Here is a 13,660-nt window from a genome sequence, read left to right on the forward strand (position 1 = left end):
TCAAAGGGATATTCAATGTCTGCTTTTTTATTTTTACCCATCTACCAATATGTGCTCTTCTTTGCAAGGCATTGGGTAAACCTCCCTGGTCTTTGTGGTGAAATCTGTGTTTGAAATTCACTGCTCAACTGAGGGAGCTGACAGATAATTGTGTGTGTGGGGTACAGATATGAGAGAAGTCAAAAATAAAATCCTGTTAAACACTATTATTGCAGACAGTGTGAGTCCATGCAACTTAATGTGACTTGTTAAGCACATTTGTACTCCTGAACATATTTAGGCTTTCCATAACAAAGGGGTTGAATACTTATTGACTCAAGACATTTCAGCGCCTAATTTTTTTATACATTTGTAAAATGTTAAAAACATAATTCAACTTTGACATTATTGTGTTATTGTGTGTAGAGGCCAGCGACACAAAACCTAATTTCAATCCATTTTAATTCAGGCTGTAATTCAGGCTCATTTTAATTCATTTTCAACAAAATGTGGAAAATGTCAAGAGGTGTGAATACTCTCTGAATACTCTCTACATTTCTAAGTCTACAGAAGTACAATTTGGTAGATATTTCTGCAACAAATTACAAATTACAACATACTGAATATAAATTTAAATACTTTCTTTCATCAGAAACATATTTTTTTATATATTAACATTTTTAATAAAAAAAAAACGTACTAAGTAAAATTTCACCTATCAGTAAGATTACAGACAATAAAACATTTTACGTTGTACTTTATAAAAGCAATATTCTCATACGATGTCAAATATACAATTAAATACATAATATACCAGTTAAGAAAATATCTTACATATTGCAATACTCTTGTAACAGAATGTAGAACGCACAATGTGAGGACTCACTCACAACTCACTTACAACTGTTATTCCTTCACATGCCACCAACCTGCCCGCCACAACAGCAATATCTCAATGAAGGCCCCCGGACCGCAGTGGTCTCATCCCACTAATTGGGCAGCATGGGGTAACACAGACCAGGGTTGGGGTCAATTCGAAATAAAGTCACTCAATTCAGGAAGTGATTTGAATAAAAAAAAAAAAATGTTTTAACAACTTTTAAATAAATCATTTCTACTCTACAGTTTATTGAGACGTCTTTGAAAATATATGTTCAATTATAAAATTTGAATTGACCCCAACCCTGGTGTGGACTACGGGAGGTCCAGAGGAACGGCTGTCTCGGCCAGCATGCCTGTCTGCTGGGAGGGAAACAGTACAGTGGTATGGCTTCAGCTCTCACTGGCACCAAGAGAGAGCTCTAACCCAGCTAATATACTGGCACCAAGAGAGAGCTCTAACCCAGCTAATATACTGGCACCAAGAGAGAGCTCTAACCCAGCTAATATACAGGCACCAAGAGAGAGCTCTAACCCAGCTAATATACAGGCACCAAGAGAGAGCTCTAACCCAGCTAATATACAGGCACCAAGAGAGAGCTCTAACCCAGCTAATATACTGGCACCAAGAGAGAGCTCTAACCCAGCTAATATACAGGCACCAAGAGAGAGCTCTAACCCAGCTAATATACAGGCACCAAGAGAGAGCTCTAACCCAGCTAATATACAGGCACCAAGAGAGAGCTCTAACCCAGCTAATATACAGGCACCAAGAGAGAGCTCTAACCCAGCTAATATACAGGCACCAAGAGAGAGCTCTAACCCAGCTAATATACAGGCACCAAGAGAGAGCTCTAATCCAGCTAATATACAGGCACCAAGAGAGAGCTCTAACCCAGCTAATATACAGGCACCAAGAGAGAGCTCTAACCCAGCTAATATACAGGCACCAAGAGAGAGCTCTAACCCAGCTAATATACAGGCACCAAGAGAGAGCTCTAACCCAGCTAATATACAGGCACCAAGAGAGAGCTCTAACCCATCTAATATACAGGCACCAAGAGAGAGCTCTAACCCAGCTAATATACAGACACCAAGAGAGAGCTCTAACCCAGCTAATATACAGACACCAAGAGAGAGCTCTAACCCAGCTAATATACAGACACCAAGAGAGAGCCCTAACCCAGCTAATATACAAGCACCAAGAGAGAGCTCTAACCCAGCTAATATACTGGCACCAAGAGAGAGCTCTAACCCCCCCAACCTGCCACTAGTACTCTCCCACATCCAAAGACTGAAACACAACCCTGACACTGTGCCAAGCCCACCTTCCATCTCTCTCTCTCTCTCTCCCCCCCGCCCCCCTCACACACACACAGAGAAGAAAGGCCAACCCTGACATTGGATGCACTAGCCGGGCAGATGCCAATGCAATGACTGAGTTGTTGCGAGCATCCAAAAAACTGCATCCAAATACCATGAAAGGTGGGAGACCGTTGCTGTGTTCCTGCACTGTTGAGTCCAACAGCCACTCTGTGGTCGTTGTTGCCATGCTTCAACATCGCAGGGGGGCCAGCCACAACCGTTAAACCACTTGCTAAATTATGTTTGAACTAGAACTGGAGTTGAGACAAAATAGAGAATCCTCCTTGTTTTCTGTCTCGACATCGAGTGTGTGTACGCTCTCTCGTAGTGTGTGTGTGTGCGGGCTTTGCTTCGTCTCTGCATGGTAAAGCCCCTGGATGTCGACCCTCTGTGCCTAATCGCACACAGTCAACAAATAAGGCACATCAGATGCTGTTTTGGCCGTCGACACCAGAGCAGCTAAATTCACAGGATTTTCTGGGGTTTAAAACGAGAAGGGGACTTTGAAAAAGCTGCTTCTCAGCAGGAGTTGAGGACTGAGATTATGGTCCTATTCTGGGACTGGGACCCTGGTCCTATTCTGGGACTGGGACTACGGTCCTATTCTGGGACTGGGACTATGGTCCTATTCTGGGACTATGGTCCTATTCTGGGACTGGGACTATGGTCCTATTCTGGGACTGGGACTATGGTCCTATTCTGGGTCTGGGACTATGGTCCTATTCTGGGGACTGGGACTATGGTCCTATTCTGGGACTGGGACTATGGTCCTATTCTGGGACTATGGTCCTATTCTGGGTCTGAGACTATGGTCCTATTCTGGGACTGGGACTATGGTCCTATTCTGGGACTGGGACTATGGTCCTATTCTGGGTCTGGGACTATGGTCCTATTCTGGGACTGAGACTATGGTCCTATTCTGGGACTGGGACTATGGTCCTATTCTGGGACTGGGACTATGGTCCTATTCTGGGTCTGGGACTATGGTCCTATTCTGGGACTGAGACTATGGTCCTATTCTGGGACTGGGACTATGGTCCTATTCCGGGACTGGGACTATGGTCCTATTCTGGGACTGGGACTATGGTCCTATTCTGGGACTGGGACTATGGTCCTATTCTGGGACTATGGTCCTATTCTGGGACTGGGACTATGGTCCTATTCTGGGACTATGGTCCTATTCTGGGACTGGAACTATGGTCCTATTCTGGGACTGGGACTATGGTCCTATTCTGGGACTGGGACTATGGTCCTATTCTGGGACTGGGACTATGGTCCTATTCTGGGACTGAGACTATGGTCCTATTCTGGGACTGAGACTATGGTCCTATTCTGGGACTGGGACTATGGTCCTATTCTGGGACTGGGACTATGGTCCTATTCTGGGACTGGGACTATGGTCCTATTCCGGGACTGGGACTATGGTCCTATTCCGGGACTGGGACTATGGTCCTATTCTGGGACTGGGACTATGGTCCTATTCCGGGACTATGGTCCTATTCTGGGACTGAGACTATGGTCCTATTCTGGGACTGGGACTATGGTCCTATGTTGTTGTTTCTTCGGGATGGAAAAATATTTTCAGTGTAAAATGAAAGAACTAAACCCAGAGATAAAGTCGGCGGAGAAGATAATGAACATATATATATACACTGCTCAAAAAAATAAAGGGAACACTTAAACAACACAATGTAACTCCAAGTCAATCACACTTCTGTGAAATCAAACTGTCCACTTAGGAAGCAACACTGATTGACAATAAATTTCACATGCTGTTGTGCAAATGGAATAGACAAAAGGTGGAAATTATAGGCAATTAGCAAGACACCCCCAAAAAAGGAGTGATTCTGCAGGTGGTGACCACAGACCACTTCTCAGTTCCTATGCTTCCTGGCTGATGTTTTGGTCACTTTTGAATGCTGGCGGTGCTCTCACTCTAGTGGTAGCATGAGACGGAGTCTACAACCCACACAAGTGGCTCAGGTAGTGCAGTTCATCCAGGATGGCACATCAATGCGAGCTGTGGCAAAAAGGTTTGCTGTGTCTGTCAGCGTAGTGTCCAGAGCATGGAGGCGCTACCAGAAGACAGGCCAGTACATCAGGAGACATGGAGGAGGCCGTAGGAGGGCAACAACCCAGCAGCAGGACCGCTACCTCCGCCTTTGTGCAAGGAGGAGCACTATCAGAGCCCTGCAAAATGACCTCCAGCAGGCCACAAATGTGCATGTGTCTGCTCAAACGGTCAGAAACAGACTCCATGAGGGTGGTATGAGGGCCCGACGTCCACAGGTGGGGGTTGTGCTTACAGCCCAACACCGTGCAGGACGTTTGGCATTTGCCAGAGAACACCAAGATTGGCAAATTCGCCACTGGCGCCCTGTGCTCTTCACAGATGAAAGCAGGTTCACACTGAACACATGAGCACATGTGACAGACGTGACAGAGTCTGGAGACGCCGTGGAGAACGTTCTGCTGCCTGCAACATCCTCCAGCATGACCGGTTTGGCGATGGGTCAGTCATGGTGTGGGGTGGCATTTCTTTGTGGGGCCGCACAGCCCTCCATGTGCTCGCCAGAGGTAGCCTGACTGCCATTAGGTACCGAGATGAGATCCTCAGACCCCTTGTGAGACCATATGCTGACACATGCACATTTGTGGCCTGCTGGAGGTCATTTTGCAGGGCGCTGGCAGTGCACCTCCTTGCACAAAGGCGGAGGTAGCGGTCCTGCTGCTGGGTTGTTGCCCTCCTACGGCCTCCTCCACGTCTCCTGATGTACTGGCCTGTCTTCTGGTAGCGCCTCCATGCTCTGGACACTACGCTGACAGACACAGCAAACATTTTTGCCACAGCTCGCATTGATGTGCCATCCTGGATGAACTGCACTACCTGAGCCACTTGTGTGGGTTGTAGACTCCGTCTCATGCTACCACTAGAGTGAGAGCACCGCCAGCATTCAAAAGTGACCAAAACATCAGCCAGGAAGCATAGGAACTGAGAAGTGGTCTGTGGTCACCACCTGCAGAATCACTCCTTTTTTGGGGGTGTCTTACTAATTGCCTATAATTTCCACCTTTTGTCTATTCCATTTGCACAACAGCATGTGAAATTTATTGTCAATCAGTGTTGCTTCCTAAGTGGACAGTTTGATTTCACAGAAGTGTGATTGACTTGGAGTTACATTGTGTTGTTTAAGTGTTCCCTTTATTTTTTTGAGCAGTGTATATATGTTTCAGTAAGATCATCTTTCAAAACTAACAATCACCAAAGTCTGAAATTCCAAAAATGTCATAGCATGGAGCCCCCATTAAATTAGTTATAATGTTTGAGTCACTCTGATATTATAAGAAGAATTTATAGGCCATTGCCCCCCCCCACACATTGCTAATGGTTAAACAGGTGCAGCACAATACGGTCCGACCCATTCCAGCGCTCCAGCTGATCCTGTTCCTGGGCCAGTGAGCTCTTGGCAGTGTGAGTTGCACAGAGGCACATAAACACAGACACACACAGATACGCAGCGGGAGAAATGGTGATGTGTGGTACCACCCGTCAGAGTACAGAGAACAATAGAAAAGTCTACATGTCAGCATGGAATGTCAGAGGAATTCCATCAGACGGATGGATGGATGGAGGGATGGAGGGAGGGATGACTGACTGGAAGGATAGAAGGATGGATTGGTAGATGACAGAGGTGGGGAGATTGAGAAGTGATGTGACAAGGGGTGGAGGGTGATTTTTTCTCTCCTTGTAGTTGGAGAGCGAGAGAGATTCAGAGAGAGAGAGAGATCCAAGCTACTGTCTCATGATTAATAGGTGCCATTAAAACCCCTCCATTAGGTTTGTACTGAAATACATTTGGAGAAATTGAGAAGTAGATTTTTCTAAATGATGTCAAGCAAAACTTCAGATATGTTAAAGAGACTCAAAGGGTAGCGTTAGAATAACGTATCCAACTGCAATTCACACTAAAATACTGTACAAATATTGTACAACAGAAAAGTAATATTCATAGCTACAGGTTTGAGATACTTCTGAAAATATATATACAGTGCCTATATACATGTTGTTACTTTACAGCTTTATTCTAAAATAGATTAAAACATTCCTGATTAATCTACACACAATACCCCATAATGATAAAGCTAAAAGAGTTTTTTTGAAATAACTAATTTACATAAGTATTCAGACCCTTTGCTATGAGACTCAAAATTGAGCTCAGGTGGCATCCTGTTTCCATTGATCATCCTTGAGATGTTTCTACAACTTGATTGGAGTCCACCTGTGGTAAATTCAATTGATTGGACATGATTTGGAAAGGCACAAACCTGTCTATATAAGGTCCCACAGTTGACAGGGCATGTCAGAGCAAAAAACCAAGCCATGAGGACGAAGGATATTGGCCTCTACAGTGGCCTCTATCATTCTTAAATGGAAGAAGTTTGGAACCACCAAGACTCTTCCTAGAGCTAGCCGCCTGGCCAAACTGAGCAACCGGGGGAGAAGAGCCTTGGTCAGGGAGGTGACCAAGAACCCAATGGTCACTCTGACAGAGCTCCAGAGTTCCTCTGTGGAGATGGGAGAACCTTCCGGAAGGACAACCATCTCTACAGCATTCCACCAATCAGGCCCTTATGGTAGAGTGGCAAGACGGAAGCCACTCTTCAGTAAAAGGCACATGACAGCCCGCTTGGAGAGATCCTTGATGAAAACCTGCTCCAGAGCACTCGGGACCTCAGACTGGGGCGAAGGATCACCTTCCAACAGGACAACGACCCTAAGCACACAGCCAAGACAACGCAGGAGTGGCTTCGGGAAAAGTCTCTGAATGTCCTTGAGTTGCCCAGCCAGAGTCCGGAGTTGAACCTAATCGAACATCTCTGGAGAGACCTGAAAATAGCTGTGTAGCAACGCTCCTCATCCAACCTGACAGAACTTGAGAGGATCTGCAGAGAAGAATGGGAGAAACTCCTCAAATACAGGTGTGGTATCTCAGATGGGGGGCGGGGGTGAGGCGTAAGAGGGTTTTTATAAATAAACATCAAACAGTGGGTCTTGCAGTGGGTATACAGAGATGACCAGTTTACAGAGGAGTATAGAGTGCAGTGATGTGTCCAATAAGGAGCATATTTTGGTCAGATGGTTTAGATGATTTCGTCTTTAAGGTTGCAGCCCCGATCATCACCAAGCCTGTCTCTGACCTTTTTAACCTGTCTCTCCTCTCTGGGGAAGTTCCCAGTGCTTGGAAGACAGCCACCGTGTCTCCTTGATTTAAAAGGATCAAGCTCATCCTAACTGTTATAAGTCCATTTAATTCCCAAGTTGTTCTAGAACAAGTGCTGTGTTCAGTATTCCCAAGTTGTTCTAGAACAAGTGCTGTGTTCAGTATTCCCAAGTTGTTCTAGAACAAGTGCTGTGTTCAGTATTCCCAAGTTGTTCTAGAACAAGTGCTGTGTTCAGTATTCCCAAGTTGTTCTAGAACAAGTGCCGTGTTCAGTATTCCCAAGTTGTTCTAGAACAAGTGCCGTGTTCAGTATTCCCAAGTTGTTCTAGAACAAGTGCCGTGTTCAGTATTCCCAAGTTGTTCTAGAACAAGTGCCGTGTTCAGTATTCCCAAGTTGTTCTAGAACAAGTGCCGTGTTCAGTATTCCCAAGTTGTTCTAGAACAAGTGCCGTGTTCAGTATTCCCAAGTTGTTCTAGAACAAGTGCCGTGTTCAGTATTCCCAAGTTGTTCTAGAACAAGTGCTGTGTTCAGTATTCCCAAGTTGTTCTAGAACAAGTGCCGTGTTCAGTATTCCCAAGTTGTTCTAGAACAAGTGCCGTGTTCAGTATTCCCAAGTTGTTCTAGAACAAGTGCCGTGTTCAGTATTCCCAAGTTGTTCTAGAACAAGTGCCGTGTTCAGTATTCCCAAGTTGTTCTAGAACAAGTGCTGTGTTCAGTATTCCCAAGTTGTTCTGGAACAGTGCTGTGTTCAGTACTCCCAAAGTTTGCCAACAGATCTCCTCCAATAATTGCCATACCAAAATATCACCCTGTGTGTACACCTCTTTTCTTATCTGACCGTAGCTTTGGCCTGGCGATGTAAATACCATCTTGGTGGAGGTTTTGAAGGTTTTGTCTCTGACACACCATATTGTCTGTGAGCTGCAGAGTTCTTCAGCCCGCAGCCAGACTTCAGAGAACAAGAACATGTTTGTCGATCAGAGTTTTGGCTCGTCCCTTGTCAAGGCTCTGGGAGTGTGTGTGTGTGTGTGTGTGTGTGTGTGTGTGTGTGTGTGTGTGTGTGTGTGTGTGTGTGTGTGTGTGTGTGTGTGTGTGTGTGTGTGTGTTTGTGTGTGATTTTGCATCTCATCCCTCTCTCTGAACAGCTTGATTCCCCCAACAACACTACAAGTCCCCAAGGATCTGTCTTACACTCTTCCGTTTCTACATGAGGGACTGAGACTAAGAAAACGGGTTGTACGGCATTGATATTAGGAAGTCCCTAGCATGGACACAACTGAGGGAGTTTCTGACAACTGAGAGAGTTCCTAATATGGATGCCGTAGCAGTGGAACCCGGAGTTTGGTCCATGGCCAACTATGCCATTTTGTGGTGCTCATCTTTTACATAAGTTAATAAGATATTTCCATATAACTTATATTAAACATTTTGGTAAACAATGAAATACTTGGAAAACAATAATAATTAATTGTTAATAATTGTTTGGAAGGACATGAGACACTAAAAGCCACAATATGTCCTTTAGCTTTGAACCGCCACATATATAAATCAGGCTCCGGAGTGGCACTAAGGCACTGCATCTCAGAAGCGAGATCCTGGTTCGATTCCAGCCTGTATCACAACCAGCTGTGATTAGGAGTCCCATAAGGTGGTGCACAATTGGCCCTAGTGTTGTCCAGTTAGGCTGGGGTAGGCTGTCATTGTAAATAAGAATTGGTTCTTAACTGACTTGCTTAGTTAAATAAAGGTAAAATGTAATTATTGGCTGCAATGAAATATAATAATTACAGTTAAATGTTACTGTTAAATGTCTTCTTTACATGCATAAGGTCACAATGGCATTTATTGTAAAATATATTGTACAAATACAAAGTGAGTAAAAACCCTTTCAATGCCTCCAAATTGGACACATTCCAATGTCCCTATCTGTCTGTGGGGTCTCACCAATCAGACGTGTTCCTGCTTTATCCTCTCGCTACATATTGAACAAATTAAGAAGTTGAAAATAGACGGAGACGAGGGAGAAGTGCAGCTGCAAGGGGGGACAGCAGGAGCGCCAGAGTGTGAGCAATCCTCCCATACTCAAGGCCTCCCCTTGTCAGTCCACACAGCCCCACGTCAGTGCACAGACACACACTGCCCACATAGCACTGCCATCTGTCCTGTAGGGAAATCAAAGCCACCAGGGCTACAGCCAACAACATGATGCCAGGCCATTTCCTCTCGTCGTTACAGGCTTTGTTTTTCATTTTTTTGATATGGATGGTTCTGTTTTAGGTGTGGACATCCTTGTTGGTCAGGATGTGTTGCACCTGTCGCCTCGTTAGTTAGTCGTTAGTTTCACCTGTGCCGGCACAGCTGATATTTAACAGCTGCACAGCCAATGTCCCAGTTTAGATGATAGATGTCGGAAGAGCTAGACTACTGCACCCTCTTTCAGTTTGTGAACACAAAGCCATTTATTTTGTGTCTCCCTGTTTGGGTTTGCACCACATTAATCTTCACTCTCTAACCTAAGTTGGTTTGGGTTTTTATTTTTGTTTGGGGCAAATCTAGTGGGTGTCCTTGGTGTTATCAGGCAAGTCTAGTGGGTGTCATTGGTGTTATTAGGTAAATATAGTGGGTGTCCTTGGTGTTATCAGGTAAATCTAGTGGGTGTCCTTGGTGTTATCAGGCAAGTCTAGTGGGTGTCCTTGGTGTTATCAGGCAAGTCCAGTGGGTGTCCATGGTGTTATTAGGCAAGTCTAGTGGGTGTCCTTGGTGTTATCAGGCAAGTCTAGTGGGTGTCCTTGGTGTTATCAGGCAAGTCTAGTGGGTGTCCTTGGCGTTATCAGGCAAATCTAGGGGGTGTCCTTGGTGTTATCAGGCAAGTCTAGTGGGTGTCCTTGGTGTTATCAGGCAAGTCCAGTAGGTGTCCATGGTGTTATCAGGCAAGTCTAGTGGGTGTCCTTGGTGTTATCAGGCAAGTCCAGTGGGTGTCCTTGGTGTTATCAGGCAAGTCCAGTGGGTGTCCTTGGTGTTATCAGACAAGTCCAGTGGGTGTCCTTGGTGTTATCAGGCAAGTCCAGTGGATGTCCTTGGTGTTATCAGACAAGTCCAGTGGGTGTCCATGGTGTTATCAGGCAAGTCCAGTGGGTGTCCTTGGTGTTATCAGGCAAATCTAGTGGGTGTCCATGGTGTTATCAGGCAAGTCTAGTGGGTGTCCTTGGTGTTATCAGGCAAGTCTAGTGGGTGTCCTTGGTGTTATCAGGCAAGTCTAGTGGGTGTCCTTGGTGTTATCAGGCAAGTCTAGTGGGTCTCCATGGCGTTATCAGGCAAGTCTAGTGGGTGTCCTTGGTGTTATCAGGCAAGTCCAGTGGGTGTCCATGGTGTTATCAGGCAAGTCTAGTGGGTGTCCTTGGTGTTATCAGGCAAGTCTAGTGGGTGTCCATGGTGTTATCAGGCAAGTCCAGTGGGTGTCCATGGTGTTATCAGGCAAGTCTAGTGGGTGTCCATGGTGTTATCAGGCAAATCTAGTGGGTGTCCATGGTGTTATCAGGCAAATCTAGTGGGTGTCCTTGGTGTTATCAGGCAAGTCTAGTGGGTGTCCTTGGTGTTATCAGGTAAATATAGTGGGTGTCCATGGTGTTATCAGGTAAATCTAGTGGGTGTCCTTGGTGTTATCAGGCAAGTCTAGTGGGTGTCCATGGTGTTATCAGGCAAATCTAGTGGGTGTCCTTGGTGTTATCAGGCAAGTCCAGTGGGTGTCCTTGGTGTTATCAGGCAAGTCCAGTGGGTGTCCTTGGTGTTATCAGACAAGTCCAGTGGGTGTCCTTGGTGTTATCAGGCAAGTCCAGTGGATGTCCTTGGTGTTATCAGGCAAGTCCAGTGGGTGTACTTGGTGTTATCAGGCAAGTCTAGTGGGTGTCCTTGGTGTTATCAGACAAGTCCAGTGGGTGTCCATGGTGTTATCAGGCAAGTCCAGTGGGTGTCCTTGGTGTTATCAGGCAAATCTAGTGGGTGTCCATGGTGTTATCAGGCAAGTCTAGTGGGTGTCCTTGGTGTTATCAGGCAAGTCTAGTGGGTGTCCTTGGTGTTATCAGGCAAGTCTAGTGGGTGTCCTTGGTGTTATCAGGCAAGTCTAGTGGGTCTCCATGGCGTTATCAGGCAAGTCTAGTGGGTGTCCTTGGTGTTATCAGGCAAGTCCAGTGGGTGTCCATGGTGTTATCAGGCAAGTCTAGTGGGTGTCCTTGGTGTTATCAGGCAAGTCTAGTGGGTGTCCATGGTGTTATCAGGCAAGTCCAGTGGGTGTCCATGGTGTTATCAGGCAAGTCTAGTGGGTGTCCATGGTGTTATCAGGCAAATCTAGTGGGTGTCCATGGTGTTATCAGGCAAATCTAGTGGGTGTCCTTGGTGTTATCAGGCAAGTCTAGTGGGTGTCCTTGGTGTTATCAGGTAAATATAGTGGGTGTCCATGGTGTTATCAGGTAAATCTAGTGGGTGTCCTTGGTGTTATCAGGCAAGTCTAGTGGGTGTCCTTGGTGTTATCAGGTAAATCTAGTGGGTGTCCTTGGTGTTATCAGGTAAATCTAGTGGGTGTCCTTGGTGTTATCAGGTAAGTCTAGTGGTTGTCCATAGTGTTATCAGGTAAGTCTAGTGGGTGTCCATGGTGTTATCAGGCAAATCTAGTGGGTGTCCATGGTGGGGATCTTTCCAACTGGAGTTGCTTGGCCAGCACTCAGTAGACACCCATGGATGCCTTTCAGAACCCATTTTAAAACCCCACCTGTTTCATGTTGGTTGTCACTGACTCGTTTGTTAGTTCCTTTTATTCTGTTTAGTGACAATTTTTGGTTTATTGGGAAACGTTACAAAATGTGTCAGTTTTTTTATTTATTTTTGTTTCAGATACAGATTCAAAAGCAGTTGTCAGAGTTAGTCTCTACTGCTTTGGTAGAGAAGGAAAATCCTCCCATAGAGGGAGAACGATGAAAAGAGTCCTACTGGTGGTAGAGGACACCCCAAAGAGGGAGGATGATGAAGAGAGTCCTACGGGTGGTAGAGGACACCCCATAGAGGGAGAACGATGATGAAGAGTCCTACTGGTGGTAGAGGACACTCCATAGAGGGAGGATGATGAAGAGTCCTACGGGTGGTAGAGGACACCCCATAGAGGGAGGATGATGAAGAGTCCTACGGGTGGTAGAGGACACCCCATAGAGGGAGGACGATGAAGAGTCATACGGGTGGTAGAGGACACCCCATAGAGGGAGGATGATGAAGAGTCCTATGGGTGGTAGAGGACACCCCATAGAGGGAGGATGATGAAGAGTCCTACGGGTGGTAGAGGACACCCCATAGAGGGAGAATGATGAAGAGTCCTACGGGTGGTAGAGGACACCCCAAAGAGGGAGGATGATGATGAGTCCTACGGGTGGTAGAGGACACCCCAAAGAGGGAGGACGATGAAAGAGGACGATGGAAAGCTAGCCTAGCGTACAGTAGAGGAAAGCTAGCCTAGCGTACAGTAGAGGAAAGCTAGCCTAGCGTACTGTAGAGGAAAGCTTGCCTAGCGTACAGTGGAGGAAAGCTAGCCTAGCGTACAGTGGAGGAAAGCTAGCCTAGCGTACAGTAGAGGAAAGCTAGCCTAGCGTACTGTAGAGGAAAGCTAGCCTAGCATACTGTAGAGGAAAGCTAGTCTAGCGTACAGTAGAGGAAAGCTAGTCTTACACGGAACCCACACCGGCTGCACGCGTGCGCCATCGAGCGGTATCGTGCATGAATTTATTTTGCCCCCCCCACACCAAACGCGATCACGACACGCAGGTTAAAATATCAAAACAAACTCTGAACCAATGACATTAATTTTGGGGACAGGTCGAAAAGCTTAATGCTTTGTATGGCAATTTAGCTAGTTAGCTTGCACTTGCTAGCTAACGTTAATTTGTCCTATTTAGCTAGCTTGCTGTTGCTAGCTAATTTGTCCTGGGATATAAACATTGAGTTGTTATTTTACCTGAAATGCACAAGGACCTCTATTCCGACAATTAATCCACACATAAAACGGCCAACCGAATCATTTCTAGTCATCTCTCCTCCTTCCAGGCTTTTTCATCGTTTAAATTATATGGTGATCGCATCTAAACTTTCATTGTATTACCACGACTACCGGCAAAAACAGTTCGTCTTTCAATCACCCACATGGGTATAACCAATAAGGAGATGGGAGAGGCAG

At 45.8% G+C, this 13,660-nt stretch overlaps 1 protein-coding gene across 2 annotated transcripts in view; it reads right to left on the minus strand.

Moving 5' to 3' along the window:
- The window catches only part of LOC120017345 (anthrax toxin receptor 2-like), a 137,305-nt gene that overhangs the window by 1,280 nt on the left and 122,365 nt on the right, over nt 1-13,660 (minus strand). The gene's annotated exons all lie outside the window — the stretch shown is intronic.

This window comes from Salvelinus namaycush, chromosome 1 (genome assembly GCF_016432855.1).
Source record: "Salvelinus namaycush isolate Seneca chromosome 1, SaNama_1.0, whole genome shotgun sequence".
Lineage (NCBI taxonomy): Eukaryota > Metazoa > Chordata > Actinopteri > Salmoniformes > Salmonidae > Salvelinus > Salvelinus namaycush.